At 35.2% G+C, this 17,578-nt stretch overlaps 1 long non-coding RNA gene across 1 annotated transcript in view; it reads right to left on the reverse strand.

Moving 5' to 3' along the window:
• The window catches only part of LOC139686195 (uncharacterized), a 246,452-nt gene that overhangs the window by 81,438 nt on the left and 147,436 nt on the right, over window positions 1–17,578 (reverse strand). The window contains exon 2 of the long non-coding RNA XR_011700322.1: window positions 11,460–11,531. This is a non-coding gene — a long non-coding RNA (uncharacterized lncRNA). The remainder of the gene's footprint in view (window positions 1–11,459; window positions 11,532–17,578) is intronic.

Raw genomic sequence — 17,578 nt, forward strand, 5'->3', positions numbered from 1 at the left:
ATATATATATATATATATATATATATATATATATATATATATATATATATATATATATATATATATATATATATACACACACATACATGATTTCGTCGACGTAACACGGAAGTGCCGAATATTAAATTGGACAGCAACAAACAATATAGGAACACATAAAAATATCACTCACACGTTATTTCTTGATCATTTCAACGGAATTCTGCTCCGTCTTCATCGGAAGATATAGAATTAATCATCATTACTTCTATATCTTCCGATGAAGACGGAGCAGAATTCCGTCGAAATGATCAAGAAATAACGTGTGCGTGATCTTTTTATGTGTTTCTATATTGCTTGTTGCTGTCCAAATTATATATATATATATATATATATTTATTTATTTATATAGTAACACAGATATACGCATGCAGTTTGCAAATTTTTTCCTCATTGATGGAATGCAAACCTTTATTTGACATGGTATTTGTGAAACTTGCAATCGCGTGTTTTTGGTTTCGATTTTGTGGATGCGTACTCATAACTGATGACCCTAGGCAATGAGGAAAACTACTATTCTACTACCTAACTTAAGTGTCATGATAGTTTATGCTTTTCTTTGTCAAGCGTAGTCTGTCCAACTGGGAGCGTGGACGAGTTTTATTTTAGCGTGTGTGTATATTAATTTCCCTCGTAAAAACATTATACACATGCATAAAATTTGCGGATAATCAAACTGGAAAATAAAACAATACCGCAATAATGACAGGATAAAATAAAATTATTCACCAGGTCAAATGTTATGTCTGTAAATGAACCTTTCATGACAAAGTTAAGCATAGAATACACCCATTTGTTTGAATAAGCCATGAGAAAAAAAAGATCGAACTACAACTCCTGACTTTAGTTTTGATCAAGTTAAAAAACTTAAATTTAAATTAGTGAAATCATATAAATTTATTTTACTTCTTCAGTTTAACCTCCAAATCTACACATTTTTCAAGCGGTATATGACTAAAATATTACACAAATATAGGAGTACAGGTCTTTCCTTTACCAGATCGTGATACCAGCCACATAATGGCATGCAACAAATCCCAATTTGATTTCTCCAAACCATGTTATGTTCGCAACCCCTTCTCGTTTGTATTTTTAAACCGTCGCAGAGTGGGTACATGGTTAATAAATGTAGTTCTAGATAGATCAGAGGTAAGGGTCTCATTGATGGATACTGTCACAAGCAATCATTTTAATGGCCAACCAAGTTCCTCAATAGTTAATCAGGGAACGAAGGGATTTTTAAAACGCATTGGGAAAAGAGGCAACTCAACAGTCCAGGGTACGAAACAAGGCCGTGATCGAATAAAGCTGACGTAATTATGGACAAATTTTCAACCTCTCACTTTCAGCGGAATCACGTCACGCAAATAATTTTCATCCGATATTTCACCGCCTCTCCAATTATTAATTTAGGAGCTTACTCGACTGATGGGGAAGTTTGCTTGCCGAACCATACTGTCTACGACGCTGCGCTTAACACAATTATTGTAGCATGACCACGGCATAGGGAGAAGAGTACTGCTGGGGACCATGGAAAATTAAATTTCTTGCAACTGCGTTATCTAGGCGTAGAGAGGTGACCTCCTTCCCAGTTTTTCAAAATAGTTTACGTAGCATCCACTACGATTAGCGGAAAAAACGGAATAGGGTCAGGGGACATAGCGATGAACTTTATAAATAACAAATCGTCTCTTGCTACCGAAAATTGTCGCGCGAGCCTCAAACCTAGCTGATGAAAATCTTGCAATTCAAGTTGAGTAAAGACCAATGAAGAATTTAAAAATTTAAATATTAATATTATAAATAATGAATGAGAGAAGTTTAGAAAGACTAAGTTTTATTAAATAGCATATTAGGCAATTGGAGAAGCAAGATAACGAGAACGTGATTTATGGCCAACTTGAAGGGGAAGAAAATCTATACAGGGCCAACGAATGGAATGGTTTCATTAAAATGTTTATGTTTAATTAAAGTCGGATAATTTTACTATCTGTAATGACAGTTAATATTTATTACACTCCAAAGAGGTACACGCTTGATTCCCTAAGGTGAAAATGGTGATACGAAGTGGAATAATATTCACCAGAGAAAGATATGGGCTGGATAAAGATATAGTTAATCTAGAAATTGCCACTTGAAAAAGAAGTCATGTGAGTTTTACGAGTATATTTTAAGTTTATTGAAGTTCACTGCAACTACATCCTAAAATTAATGGTTCTGTATTCAATTCCTTTATTTGTACGTCTTTAATATAATTTTAGGCATAAGGATAAAATCAAGGATTTGTCGTGGCTCATGTTAACCCAGTAGGTAATTGGTATCAAACAACTTTAGAAATATTACAACTACAGTGGCGTCACAAAAATACTTCACCTCCTTTGATCCTTCGAAGTTGCTACTGCCGAATGAATTCTGAAACTTAGTACCATCTAGGAGTGCTACATGCTCGGTTTCCATTAAAAAAATTAATTTACCACACATATACATGGCTTTTGGAGAAACCAGAATATATATTAAAGCTACCTAAACAAAAATAAGTTATGTTTTAGCTACCAATCGATAAGATGTGAGTAGTCATGGTTTGTAGACTACAGCAAAGCTTTATAGAAGCTAGAGCAAAGATACATAGAAGAGCAAGTGAACTTAAAAATATGAAAAGCATCATTCATCATATGCTTTAAATGTGCTCCAATCGCGAATGACCCGAATGGGTATAAGTAATTGTGTGTCATTATGGATGAAATAATTACAATTACCACATACTCATATATCTTTTTTTACTTTTTTTTAAGTTTTATCGTATTGGACTACGTGCAAATGAATTACGATCAGTTGAAACGAAAGCGAGTAGTGAATTTGTATTCTGAGGTGGTATGCGTATGGAATTTATAATCCCAGCCTCTTGGAGGATTATTATATTTTTCCGCAATAATTTGCATTTTATCGTAAATTCTCACTGATATCATTCCTCAAATGTAGTGGAATGAATCGATATTTAATAATTGTCTGCCGAAAGTAACGTGTTATTTACAGTTTACTAATAAATGTAGAACAATGAAAAATGTGTTAACGTAAGTTTAGGTGTCTACAAGGAACTACGGTAGCACTGTTTTAATTTTTTTCTTGTAGCTCTGCCCTGTTTTATATTAAAATATTGTGAGATAATTCCAAATCTATTCATATATATATATATATATATATATATATATATATATATATATATATATATATATATATATAGTATATATATATAACTTGGACCCAGGTTTCGGATGTTGCAATAGCTGTGGTGAGGAGATTGTTTTCTTATCCGATTTAACGTTAATTATACCCCCTCCCTCTCACTCCTTCCCTATCTCCGCTCCCCTCTAACCTCTGATCACTCTTTCCTCTCTCCCAACCATTCCTCTCACCAATCCTCCACCTCCCGTTCTCTCCTTTCCTTCCCTCCGCCCTCCCCTTTCTCTCGCACCCCTCATCTCTCCTATTCCAGCAGTATTTACTTCTATTTTTCCTATGAAGACGTAGCTGAATACCGTCGAAATGATCAAGACATAACGCGTGAGTGATCATTTTATGTGTTCTTACATTGTTTGCTGCTGTCCAAGTTTGTTATTCAACACTTCCGTGTTACTTCGACGAAATCTTGAATATATGTTTTTTTAATGTAATCTACCGGTTAAGGTAGGTTTTTGGATGGACACAACTACCAAAAAAACATTTTATTACTCCTAACAAAAAATAAAATCCATCATCCTACTCTGAATCAGGTCCCTCTTCATCTCAGAGTACTTTCTTCCTCCCTTCACCCCGTCCAACATCCCTATCCTGTTTCTTCCCTTTCCTCGTTTACCTAACATTCTCCTCTCAATCACAGTTTTCAACATCCCACTGCCGGTCAATACACTCTTCTTCCACTTTTCCTGCCTCCATAGGATTTCATCCAGTAAACCCCTCTCTTCGCCCACCATACTAAGTACTTCCTCATTTGTTTTCTTCTCAGTCCATTTCACCTTTTGCATGTATGTATATGTATATATATGTATATAGTATTTATATATATATATATATAGTACAATACACAGTAACACCTATATCTAACATCTATATCTTCAGATGAAGGGGGGATCGAGATGGTGCGGGGGCTAACGTACTGGCTTCCCACCCTGAGGGCGCGGTTTCAAATCCCGGCGGTGTTGAATATTTTTCAGAGGTATCTCGATCCCTACTTGAGGTGCTTTGTGGAGGGCACTTTGAGTGAGTACGGCGTCCGTCGGATGGGACGTTAAGCTGCGGACCCCTTGGCGCCTTTCGTAAAGAGTAGGCTAATGCCGACGCCGGGTTTCTCTCCACCCTTCATCCTTTCCTGTCCATCCCCTATGGCGCAAATGACCTTAGCTGTCGGTCGCCTCCCCTAAAAACTACTACTTCAGATGAAGACGGATGGTTTCCGTCGAAATATCAAGAAATAACGTGTTATTCTTTTTTTGTGTTTCTATATTGTGTGTTACTGTGTATTGTACTATTCGGCACTTCCGTGTTACGTCTACGAAAGCATATATATATATATATATATATATATATATATATATATATATATATATATATATATATATATATATATATATATATATACATATATATATATATGTATATATATACATATATATATATATATATATATATATATACACACACACACACACACACACATATATATATATATATATATATATATATATATATATATATATATATATATATATGTGTAAAACATTTTTAAAACAGAAACACCAAGAAATGACACTTACATACGTAGTTTTGACGTTTCGACAACACGACCGTCGTCATAAGAATGACGTTCTCGGGGAAGAGCGGAGAGGACATGTACGGCGGAAGGGTGAGGAAAGGAGAGGTAAGAGACCAATAGGAAATGGAGAATGGGGCGGGAGTGGATATGTAGGCAGCTCTTGGATGCATTCAGTGGGAATGGTTTTCCCGGGGGGTTTAAATGACTCGGACACCCAGATATGCGTCATCTCGCGGATTCTCACTTCTATGATACTAGCAGATTTGGGAAGGGGTTCACGCACCAAACCAGAAAAGTAGTCATCGAAAGAATGGTCGTGGGAAACAGTGTTAGAAGGGATGTGATAATTAAGGAAGGAGGGATTTTTGATGGAATAACGGTGGTTAGTCATGCGGAGGAAAAGGGTGGTGGTGCATTCACCCACGTAGAACGTGGGGTAGAAGTTACAGGAGAGGCGGTATATAATGTTTTTGAGATGCAGGTGGGATCGGGTGGGGAATTGGTAGTAAGAGAGGTGGCGGGTCTTAGAAGATGGCAGTATTTGCAGCGTAGGCGGCTGCATGGTGCGGACAGGAGCGGAGAAGAGACAAGGGTACCCGCAGGTGGTTTTGTCGACTTGAATAGTTTTCGCAAGTTCGACAAGCGTTGACACGAAACGGAAGGACAACATGGGAATAGAAGTGATGTGGGCTGACTGTTATTAATAATTTGTAAGAGTTCACGGATGATATGCTTAATTTTATAGGTTCCGGGGAAGAAAGTGGTGGTAAAGTTAATGCATTTTGGACGGTTTGGTTTGGGGAGAGGAGTGTTTTGGGTTAACGATCTGAGAATTTTACTAATAAGTAGTTTTTAAGAGATTCATGTAGCTGTATACTACATACAGGTATAATATATATTAACTATACACAGTATAAATATAATACATATATATAATATGCATGACATATATACAATATATTCAATATGCATTATATATAATAAATAATATAAATATGTATTATTATACCTACATAGACTCGTGCAGGAAACTTCGAGCAGCGAAAACACATGACGTTTGTACTAAATAAATAACGCTTGTACGATGGTGCCGGCATTACTATCGTTGCATAAAAATACAGATGTGAGTTTCTTTTATCCCAGTATGCATGTTTTATTAGCGTTTTCAATGTGTCACATTATAAATGTACACCTAAATATTTTATCCATTGTAATTTTATTAATTATGATAAATATTACAGACATCTATAATAATGATGGGAAATCTTGGTAACCATAGATAATTACAGCTTTTTGAATAAAATTGTGACACATTATCCATGAATTAATTTGAAATCAATGCTGGACTAACGACATACATATTGAGTACTGAATTGAGGGTGGCTCGGGAGGAGAGAAGAATGAGAAATTGCTGGGATGGGTGGAGAATAAAAAGGAAGAAGGGGAATAGAAATGAAAGAGGATTTAGAGAATGAGGTCAAAGGGAGCTTTAGGAATTGCCCCAAATATTTCGAAAGCTACGTGATTGGGGACCGGAGGAAAGTGTGAGGCGGTAGAGTGATAGAGAGGTGCCTTTACCAAAGGTCGTGGAGTGCATTTTGGCATCTAATGAAACACCAGCTAGATACCCGTGATTCGATGCGGTATTTAATAGCTTTAAAACCATTCTGACACCAATAAATTTTCCTTTGATTGGAATTAAAATTTCAAACTGAGCTCAACTAACCCATGCCTCGCAATACCCTGCAAATATTAAAAATTATGGCTTCAGCCAATGGCATGTTCTTCAGCAAATTCATGCTCATGATTTAATTCCCTTAAAATTGACAATTCAAACTATAATATTACATTTCCAGAGGGCAAATAATTATAGAGTTCAATTTTTTGGGGTTCTTTAATTCAAGCGATTAGAAAATGAATTTTCGCAACTATTTAAGCAATGAATGCTAATATTAATATTTAAAATTCAATGGCAATACAGGCATTGAGTGCGACCCTGTATATAGTATAGTATTCGACGACAATTATTACAGCAGGAAAGAACAACGAACGAACAATCGCATATAACCGTTTTATATAAATAAAAAATAAAAAATTGCTCCCCGGGGCAAAATTCAACGAAATAGTTCGACAATATTAATCACAACATTGATACACTGTCAGTAACCTGCCCTTTAAGATTTTGGATGAACATATCCTACCAAACGGTTTCACGATACGTTCCCTTGCTCCACTTGAAAATACGCAGCCCGAAAATCGACATTACAATTCCCTCTTCAACCGCGTATACTTCCTTCCTCCCTTCATTCCATTGAACATCCATATCCTATTTCTGTCCATCCCTCGTCTTCCTAACATTCTCTCCTCTATCGCAGACTTCGACATCCCATTTCTCATCAAAATGCTCTGCGGCCATTATTCCTGACTTCTTATGATTTCTCCCAACAATCCCCTCTCCTCGCTCACCATATATAGTACTCGTACTTCCTCATTTGTTTTCCTTTCGGTTCATTTCACCTTCTCCATCCTTCTCCACAGCCACATTTCAAAAGTCTCCAGTCTACGAGTAATTATATCATCCTACTTTAGTGACCACGTTTCCGCGCCGTAAATAACTACGCTCCATATCAAAGTTTTAACAAACCTTTTCTTAACATCCTTACTCAACGTTCCTGTCATTAATTCCTTCCTCCTTGTAAAAATTTTTCCTACGCGATCCTTTGTCGTATGTCCCTAATAATTTGGCGATATTGTTTTAAAACACTTCCCGAATAGGCAAACTGTTGAATATACCCTTTATTCTATCTTCCTACTTTAAAATTGAAATTATTCTCAACAATTACCAATGAAATTTCTCTTCGATAAATGACTAAAGTTATGAACATGTCGCAGGATTATAATTTTGGAAATTGTAAATGAAACAATTAGCAGGTAATCTTTATTACATTATTCAAAGATAACCTTAGTGTACATTCATGGATACCGTCATTCAACTTCTATTACGCCAAGCACTACCTAGTGGATTAATTTGTAATAAAAAAATATGGATAATGCGCATTTGATTACAAAAGTCTGAAAAGATCTATGGAGATTGTCGATTCAGTAGCATCTCCTACTAACCGTACGGTTAATACGGCTAGTAGGAACCGAATTACAATGGTCGAAAATTTACCTATGCGCATCTTATGCAGGGGTACATAGGTTTGGATAGATCTACACAAAACCCGCAATATGTTGAAAGGGTATTTCGTGGGGGCTATCTTTCCAAATTATTCCTATTTTCGGCAACAAATTCCTTAATTTCATGCAAAAACTCCTTACGCCTTCTTGACATCTAAAAAAAATAACAAATCCATCCAGATTGTACTCTATGTCCCGCTTTATTATAGACCTCATTATTGCTATGGCATCACACGTGTGATGCCATAGCAATAATGGCATCACACGTGTGACCCTTTCTGACCCCAAACTGATAATATCCTAATAATTATTTACTCTCGTCATCATCCTCCCATTGATCTGCACTACTTTCTGAGCATTACTTAACCTTAGTGCGGAATAAAACTTTTTCTTCTGTAGTCCACTCATGTAGCCTTTCACTTTTTTGGCATAGGAACTATCGTTATTGGACCAAATCATTCGGCCATATTTTTCCCTCACTTATGTTTATAATTAATCCATAAATAATCTTATTCTCAAGTTTCCCTAATTTTTTGAGTAGTTCCACGGGAATGTTAAATACTTCCTATTTATACGTGAATGTAAATATATGTTTATAATTTTACTTATGTACCAAAACACGTAAATTTGGCAAAAAAATGCCCATTTGAATCATTCAATAATGATAGTTTTTTGTATATTTTAAAATTGTGAATGTTGAATGAAATGTATAGCAATGGTAACTTCAAATTTTGCTATGATTATGTATCTTGGGAATGAAGAAAAAGGACTTCAATCTATCAATTATGGTATATATCTCTGTTTTTTATCCTAGTTGTCCAATCTGTATGTGAGACCATTAATACCACGTTGTGGCCATTAAAGTTGACTTTTCTGAACCTCTAAAATGGCTTTCTTGTTCTCTTCATGGCTTTAGGGGATTCATCCTAATTCCTCTTTCGAGCCCGTCGCACTAACCTCATTTTCTAAGCAATTTTTAACAAATGGCGATACTATATTGTCTATGTTTGATATTGCTCATAACTGTCGGTGTGCCTCATTCTATCTCAACATGAAAGCCCATGGTGATGCCGGTAGATCAAATGGTTGGATAATAACAACATCACAGTTGAGAAAAATGACGAGATTGAACAATACAAGGGAGATATTTTCTCTGGACTAGAAATAGCTTTGGAAAACAAGGGTCATTATTATTTAAAGCCGTTTCTAAATCTTTTGTAGCACTTACCAGTTAGAGGAATTACATGATCGATTATAAAATCAAGTTTTTTTTTACATCTATCAAAATTTAATATTTTAGCCAAAATGTTTGTTTGAACTTTGTTTAAATTTAACTCCACCATTTCATCAAGGTAATTTAGAGGACTATGTACTATAAAAATAAACTCCCGTCGAACTAGAATGTTTTTAATGAGCTGCGAATCAAACGAAATATACATAAAGAAATAAATATTTCCCAAAAGCTTCAATTACCTTTATTAAACAAAGCAGGCTACATTCAGTCTTGTGAGAGATATAAATTAGAAAAGGAGAATATTTTAATAAACGAAATAGAGTGATGTTGAATAGGAGCACCGAATGAAACCATTATGATAACGAAGGGTATAAGATTAAATGGAATATTTAAATAGAAAAAATGACTGCGAACTATCGGGTTAAAATAGGAGTAAAATAGCGGAAATAATTGTTTATATCCGAGTGATTAAATAAGGAAACTACAGAGATTGAAGGAATTATGACAAAAGTTAAACATACAAAATTCAAAAGTTGAATGTAATTTGATACTTAATAAATGTTCCCAAAAAACAATACAATAACAATTGCTGATTACGTTACCTAAGAGATTTCTTGATTTATTGTAACTGAATTATAAAGCGTTTCGTGCACGGAATTTAATCTAATTGAATATTCTTAATGGCACAATGTCATCGTAAGCTGTACGTTAATTTACAGAAAACGCTAAGGAATATGCTGAAAATTTTACCATCTAATTATTACTGTTGCATGAAGGGTCACATATTTAATAAAGTTATATTTTTTATTCCAGAACGCACATTATTTTTGTACTAAGTATATAAAATTTATATATATCAAATGAAAATGCTGCCGAAGTTTTCCTGCCAATTTTTTTTACAACCGGACCAAAAGGTTTATTTATGCTCATGTAATTAGAGCTGCAACTAAATTAAATAATTTATTCAAAATATTTTACCCTCTTTACCGAAATTTTTGTAAATTGGAATCTATGAGCGCAAAGAATGTGGATTTCTTTGTGAAGATCTGCTTCCTGAGGTACTATTAATAGCTAGGAGACTCTCTAGTAAATCTTTATGCTCGTTGAAAGTCCGATCTCCGATTTATCACTTAACGATGACCAACGCTTCAATAGAGACCCAAACAGTTTTTTCTTGTGATTCTATCGCATGGGGAGACGAAAGCTTCAGAGTTCATGAAGTCAAAACGAATGGCTGCTATGACTTGAGTTTGGAGTATCCCCATCTCTTAAGAACCACCCGACGAATCCTCTTTTAACCTATAGTGCCAGATCTGATAATTGGAGTCAATTAGAAGAAGGATTGAGCTCGTGAACTATAAGGATAGGTATCAAAAGCTCAGATTCCGTCCCACCTTTCATGTACGTTGGGACTCCTCTCCAAACCTACCTCTCTATATCTCTTCAACACTGACGAAGCCTCGCGGGCTTAATTTCTAGGGAAACTCAGCTTGGTTGCTGTACATTTAATGTGCATGTTAAACGGAAATGCAAAGTAAGTGCCCAGAACGTAATTAACTAGTACTAGTGTAAATATTTTATTTTGAAGAGGACATAGAATTTCGTAGTGCTTATTCAGTCCAAGCGAATGAATATAAGCTAATCATGTTTTCAATTGGATCTGTTACGGTAATTGAGTAATTACAAGTTAAAAGTCAACCTAAGTACACCTTCAAAAATACATATCTAATGAAAGGAACGATTATTATTCCTAAACCTCGCATGACACGACACCAAACACTACTAATAGAATCTCTATCGCGGTAAACCGTTTTCAAAGAGAACGTAAAGACAGAAGAACTGGATAACAGGTTTTTGAGTAGGCTAAGGAGAAAAAAATGAGATCAAGTGGAATTATTTAGTAAAGGGTTAAATTTAGTAGTAGAAATAAGGGTTTGATTTAAACAAAACAAAATTTTGTATTGAATGTAAAATTCGGAGTGGAGTAGGTACCCATGCATAAAACGTGTGATATTTTCTTCGACATAACACTTTGGTGTATACGCACATAAAAAATAATATTCAGAAAATGTACTCCATAGAACCCTTAATCAGCTTCAATAATTAACTCTCATAGATTTGTAGCATTCCAATTAAAATTGTATTCTATAAAACTATAAAATATGAAACTATAAAATAATTTAAAAATGAACATACCTTCTAATAATCGATATTCCGGCAGAGATGAATTTAGTCAGTCACGTTGACACAATAACAGTTGGCGGAATTCTGAAAAACAAGGAAAATACATTTAGTACCATTACATAAGGTTTACTCTGCACGCTGCATACTGTGCAAAATGACAAACTCCTTTTAGATAAACATTACACAATTGAATGAAGAGAAGCTCGAAAGTGCTAAGTATGTTAGTAAAATTATGTAAACATAAATAATTGCTGCAAAACATGATTGCACGGTATTTATGTATAATAAAAAAAAATATGTATATATGTATATATATATAGTATATATAATAAAATATATATATATATATATATATATTTATACATATCTATATTTTAAGTGTATATAAGTTTCTACGTTTCTTCAAGGGACCATACGATATTTTGACGAGTAAACAAAATAGAAATTGCATTTTAAAATGAATCCCGTCTTTAAAATTCTATATTACACATTTATGCAAAGCCTTATTAATATGCAATAAACAATTTACTAACGATAATATTGGGAAAAGTAACCAAATTCAATATTATTCATAAAAACATGATTATTCTTCCTCAAGAAATCCCTTGACGACTTTTACATTACTGTAACGGCTGTCGGACGTTAAAATGTGGTATGGAAATAAAGAACCAACTTTTGTGGGCTACAATACCATAATTTTTATTCCCTGCGCGGGAAAGACGGTACTCACGATCATAAAAAAATAAGGAGAAGGGGCTAATTGACTACTCAAATGAACAGATTAGTGGGATGTGTGCTTTTCGATAACAGTTTTGAGATAACTGATAAAAAATAATACATAATATACTAGCCCACCTGTGTATGGTACCATCGAAGATTCCGAGGCGACGACCATATTTGGTGCAAATAATGAATGCATTGGGGAAATCAAAAAATAATTCAGGAATAGATTACTTATGCTTAGCCTGTATATGCATATTCCAACCTGTGCGTATGCAGATAGCGGACGAAGAATCTAAAATTACAGTGGCTAGGCAACAGGAGAGTTGTCCATTTTAACGCGTGTTTTAATGTACGCGTGAAATAAATGGAAGGGCTGGAGGCAGAAGAGTCTTAGTCAGTCGGCCAAGTGATTGAGATCATTGCATAGTGCAAAGCAGAATGTATGGCAAGAATGAGTAAGAGTTGCACTAATAGTCACAAATAAGCACAAACACAAACCATTATTTCTAGAATAACACTAACATTTTGTTATAATGTGAAACGAAGCGACGAAGATAGCTTATTACCATGTTCCAAATCTTATTATTACCAAGTATCTAACTGAAATCTTTCATTTTAAAAAAATTCAATTGGAAAAAGCTCATCCCATTGGTTCAAAACTATTTCATAAAATTAGTCTTGTCAATAACTTGCACTCTTGCTTTGTCATTTACTGGAACAACATTATTATTATTAGGTAATCTACCGGTTATGGTTGGCTTTTGGATGGACACAGGTACCAAATAAATATTTTTTTACTCCTAACAAAACACAAAATCCAGCATCCTACTCTATATCAGGTCCCTCTTCATCTCTGAGTACTTTCTTCCTCCCTTCATCCCATCCAACATCTCTATCCTGTCCCTTCCCTTTCCTCGTTTATCTGACATTCTCCCCTCTATCACAGTCTTCAACATCCCACTGCCGGTCAATACCCCCTTCATCCACTTTTCCTGCCTCCATAGGATTTCTCCCAACAAACCCCTCTCTTCGCCCACCATACCAAGTACTTCCTCCTTTGTTTTCTTCTCGGTCCATTTCCCCTTCTCCATTCTTCTCCACACCCACATTTCAAAAGTCTCCAGTCTACATGTATCCTCCTGCTTTAATGACCTTGGAACAACATATCTTAGCAATTTTGGATTTAATTTCTGCCCTCCCATTTTACTTGAAAGTACTCAAAAAATATTTTGTGAGAATTTTGGAAGTATACATATCATTTAAAACCTGTGTGCTGATGTTATATTAATTCAAATCAACGACGAGCGGACAAACCTACGCCATAATCAAGCATTTAGATTTGCTGCTCCCTATGCATTGGAAGTCTCTACGCCCGTACGTCGGTAGGACATTCTCTACCTTCTGCAAGAAAAGGAAAGACAAAGACGAGATTTCTCTTCACTCCAGCTCTACCCTCAATCTTACCATCTATCGCGCATCTTGAAAATAAATCCTTATGAAGTCACCTCACTTCTCCCTCGCAACAGATGGGGAAAAACTTCCATCTCTCCCTTTCTTTTTCCCATTGACATTCATTCCCAGATACCCGCTCTCTTAAACGTGGAGAAGGGATGACGGAGGGATAAAAGGATGAATGTAGAACTATGACTGGAATGAAAACGTCTGTAGCTTTCCAGCCGGTACATCTTGCCCTTTCTCCTGTATCACCTCGGTATAAGCGCCTCACACACGGCAAAAGGTCTTTGTGCTTCCACGGCTCTCAGACATCCGCTAACAATGGGTCCAGCGGGCCTTTAAGTGACAATGCTTCCTCATTCTCCGGACTCCCTCCCTCAACCTTTCTCCCTTCATCTCTCCCTGTAACCTCTTCATAACTGTAGGCCTCGGCAATCTTTAAATATACATATGCAAGCATGGGAATATTCAGGGATTTATCTTTAAAACTTTTCCTACTGCATTAACGTAAACACCTCTAACTTCAACACCCGTGGAAGGTATTCATGATACCTATTACATGACATATTTACATAAAATATTCCAAACAACTGCAAATAAAATGAAATCAGTGATAAGCGTTTGTTTATATCTATTGGAATTAATGAATTAACACTGGAGAAAATAGATTGTTATTACGAACACTTCGGTGTGTATGCTCAAATATACGAGTATAATAAAATTATACATATTTTGAGGATTGTTACAGCTCCAACTAAAAGAGAGAAGAGTGGATATAAATTTTAATGTGAGAACCTCTTCGACTCAGTGTGATATAAGTAATTAGCCCTTTATATACATTTTAATGATACCGGGGTGGGATAGCTAATTCTAGACGGGAAATATTCCCTTTACATGATAATTTTGACTGTTTATTCTCTACTTATTTGTAATTTGGAATACTATAAGCCGTCGTTTCAAATATAATCTTATTATATGCGATTTCTCGAACTACTAAGTATTCTCTAGTTCTGCCTCAATCACAGACAATATTTAAGGAGAACATGTCATTTGAACTATTCGAACAAAGACGCGAATAGGTTGTTGGAGTACACTAAACCTGTGAGCAGTGCATATTACTCCTGACTTGCCGGCAGCGATATATCTCTTAAGTGATGGCAGAATTCGTACTCTGGCTGCACTACGTGAAAACGGTTGGTGATTGATTATTGGTGACAACTGGTATTTACTCACCCAGAGAGTGAGATGGCATACAAGAAGAGGGAATATGAGTGTTTTCGTTCATTTTAACACAATCAATGAATGCTGACATGGTGAGGTGTTATCATTAGATTTTTATGTATTTCAATGAGATGGGAAAAACATATATTTGTCTTCATTTCATTTTACAAAACATTGCATGAACCCCAGATAGATTGGAGGTAACTGATCAACTCTTGATGAATTCAAGGAAGAACTTTCATCATAATAAGATAGTGGAAGCATTTCTCTAGGGAAACTATCCATTACTAAACAATTTTGAACTAATTTGTAGGAATTATCCTTAAAAATATTAAAGTGAAGTACATAAATGCAAAGCGCCTTCATTTGCAAATGCGAAAGATGAGATAAAGAAATCACGAGCCTCTTACTAACAAGAATACTAGAAAAAGTTGCTTTCGATTATAAACTTCCAACACAAAATCACCACTTTATCATGAAAGTTGATTAATCGGACAAATATGCAATAGTTCATATAACTTTCACCTAACGACGTTCTCTTTAAAATTAATATGAATATGACGTAAATTGCCATCGAAAGGTAACGCAACCACCCGTATACTTTCAGCTGTTCCTGGTTAACCCCTCGCAAAGGGAAAAGTGAAATAGGCACTTCAATAAGTGATTACAACGCTGGAGCTGACATATCGATCGGTAGATGCCTAAGCATGCTGCCACCAAATATCCGAATTCTGGTCAAGGCAATTGATTTTTACACTCTGTTGTTGTGCTGTCCACCAAATATATTAAGCTTACATCGCGCATCATCAAAATTAAAAATTCCTAGCATTAAATACATACAACTGGAATCTGCCTTCGCCAAATATCTTCTAAAGAGCATATTTCTCCCCTGCTAGGCATTTTTTTCCACTACATACTTCATGCGTGGCTCCAAAAGTCCATTCACTTTGATTCCTCCAATCCTTATTGTGCCAAACAGCCTTGCATGATCATAAAAAATGTCTAACATATTTCATCATGCACCAATCCAGTGTTTTATAATTGGCTTTTCTTGTTTCAATCTGTGTAGAATTTTTTCGTCAGCCAATAAATGCCATTTTAGTAATCATATATCGACCCGTGCAACATTCCCTTTTTATTGCTTCTGCTCAATTTCTTCTGCAACTGCACCTTTCCTCACCATTACATTCTACATATAAGTTTTGATAAACCTTTTTCATAATTATAGGCACTTATTTTCTTTTGGCTGGCAGTGCTTTCTCTTTTACATACATGGTCTTTTTAGCAAATAATATTTTATAAGCGTCCTGCTTCTGTCTACTCCAGTAACCCTAACTTCAAATTCTACTCTTGAAGTTATTCTTTTAAACACAGATTGCTTTACCTTTAGTTATTTATTGTACTTGAGCGCTGGTATCCTGTTATTCAGATTAACTTACAGCTTATTTGTGAGCCATTCGTTAAAGTAAGGCACTGAGTTAAGGTTCTTAAAAATTATCTACGCCTGCTTGTTGGTTAAGCACACAAATTTACTTCAAAGCTAACCCATCTGTGCATCATTGTCAACACGTTGGACGTATACAAATGCTTTCCGAATGTACGATATATAGGCTGATAAGGTAATAAAGATATCAATGTCCACAGCTAAATGGTCCCAATATTCCCTTGAAAAATGGCTCCAGTTCTATTCGCGGGCATCATAAAATTCATTTAGGGCAACCGTTTATGTTTCATTCAAAAACAGTGAATACAATTATCAGTAAAACCAAAACATGGCAAAAGGTTTTTTAGTTCTAAATTTAGATGGCTTAATCGAGAAAATACGCCAAAGAGAAATGCAATGGGCTTAGATATCTCTGGAAAAATTTCAGCGCACACACTTCATGTTTATCCATATCCAACTTAACATATTCTAATTCGGCATTGATTTGAAGTACACCTTTGAATTTGTTAGTGTCCACACACAATTATTTAACTACTTAATTATAGCTTTGGTGAATTTGATTGGGGGCATGTACGCTCGCTTGCCTAACTGCGTGCTCAAAACGTATCCCCAGCTAGTAATGGGGAATTAATTCTAAGATCACAAAATCAGTATTTACTGTGAGCACCCAGGTTTTTAATGCTTAATTATGAAATACAGTGGTTATATAGAGCTTTCTCATAAACCCGCTGACCAACCAATGGGCTTTAGGAGAGTAGTCCACTGTCATAAATTCAAATAGAAAAATTAATTTCCTCTATTGAATATTCCTAAGATGAATGACTGCCTGACACCAAAAAATATTCTAAAAAGTATTAGATAAATTTAATTATAATGAAATTACAGTAGCTATTTTGCAAGGAAAAAAGTTATATCTTATCTTAAAGGAAACACTTTTTTTGGCATATCTGGGAGATTTTACGCAAAAAATAGCACTCATGCAAATTCCAAGTCTAATTTTATATCTTCGTGAGGAAGGGACTTACATTGTCTGCTAAAATACCCTTTTAGCTTTATACATTTGTAAATTTATTGGCAAGAAATGTAAATAAAGTCATACGGTTTAAGCCTTTAATGGCTAAAGATGCATAGCATTATCTAACTTATTCCAGAGCCTATTCAGCATCTTACCTCTGCGTATCAAATTGTAGGACTATCTTAAAATTAATGAGGATGGAAAATTTAAAAATTACGACCATTTGACCGTTGGACTGGCATATTCTTGACGAATTGACAATTGCGTCCAGTG

This window comes from Hetaerina americana, unplaced genomic scaffold (assembly GCF_022747635.1).
Source record: "Hetaerina americana unplaced genomic scaffold, ioHetAmer1.1.p SCAF_132, whole genome shotgun sequence".
Lineage (NCBI taxonomy): Eukaryota > Metazoa > Arthropoda > Insecta > Odonata > Calopterygidae > Hetaerina > Hetaerina americana.